This window comes from Zalophus californianus, chromosome 2, assembly GCF_009762305.2.
Source record: "Zalophus californianus isolate mZalCal1 chromosome 2, mZalCal1.pri.v2, whole genome shotgun sequence".
NCBI lineage: Eukaryota > Metazoa > Chordata > Mammalia > Carnivora > Otariidae > Zalophus > Zalophus californianus.
In genome coordinates, this window is record NC_045596.1 from 154,232,117 (window position 1) to 154,233,503 (window position 1,387).

The following is a 1,387-nucleotide window of genomic DNA, read 5'->3' on the forward strand; positions in this document are numbered from 1 at the left end:
AAAAAAAAAAGAAACAAATAGACTCTTAAATACAGAGAACAAACATGATTGCTGGGGGTGGAGGGATGGGTGAAATAGGTGAAGTGGATTAAGAGGTACAAACTTCCAATTATAAAATAAATAAGTGCAGCATAGGGAATATAGTCAATATGATTGTATAATGTTGTTTGGTGACAGATGGTGATTACATTTATGGTGGTGAGCACTGGGTAATATATAAAATTGTTGAATCATTATGTTGTGTACCTAAAACTAATATAACACTGTATATTGATTATACTTCAATAAAGAAAATCCAAAAATTTAAAAATTTTTAAAAGAAAAAAAAACATGTGGTTTCAAAACTTGGGCAAAATTAGAAATTATTCCAACTCTTGGAATTTTAATGTCTGTGGATGATTTGGAAATTATACCAACTTCTCCCAATATATATATATTTCTTATATTGTAGAGTTTAGCTCATTTGTAACTAAAGCACTAATAATGCATGTAGTTCTGGAAAGTGATGATGATATTGAAAACAGATTGAGTTGCAATAGGATTTCTATGCAAGGAAGACCTGTCGACTAATGGGACAACTTCCTACTTTAATTTACCAAAGGACATGACAACGACAACTAATGGGAAGAAGCTATATTTTTTTCTCTACTATTTTCTGGCATGTTCCTACAGATCTTTTTTATTCCATATTAAAAGAAGACTAATGTGATAATGATGCAGTAGCTGGGTGTGACAAAAAGTACCCAGTTTTCCCTGGCATTAGTAAACTGGCACAGTTCAATATCTTTATTTTAGAGCTACTCATACTTTTATGGAGTACCACTTATCACATAAAAATTATATGATGAACAAAGATTTCCTACGAAGAGCCTCAGTGATAAATTCAAAGCACTTTCTAACCTTGAAAACCCTTTGATCTAGTAGAAAGATAATTGTTCTTAGAATTGAAATGCATAACCATTATATAATGAAGGAAAATCTTGTGAGATTTCCTGGCTGATGGAACAAGTTTCAGTCTTTCAAAGTCAGCTTCAATTGCATTATTTGATTCAAAAGAATGGTAGATATCACATCTCTTAGTAGCCACCAAATTAAAATCTTTTATTAGGGACATTTCTGTTGTAAGCACACTCCAAGCATATAGCATTGAAATATACTGTTAAACAGAAAGCTAAAGGACAAATCCAAACACAAAGATGAACTGCTTATGGTTCTAAAATGGGCCTAGTCAAGGAGAAATCTGTGGGTCTCAGAGCCTTTGAGTCCCAGAATAATCGGAAGCGGCCCAGAATTCCTCTTATAATGCCCAGATCATAAAAGCACTCCACAAGAGGCAGGAATGCAGAACCAGCCCCTGATTGAAACCAGGACTTCAAGTGGCCTCCTG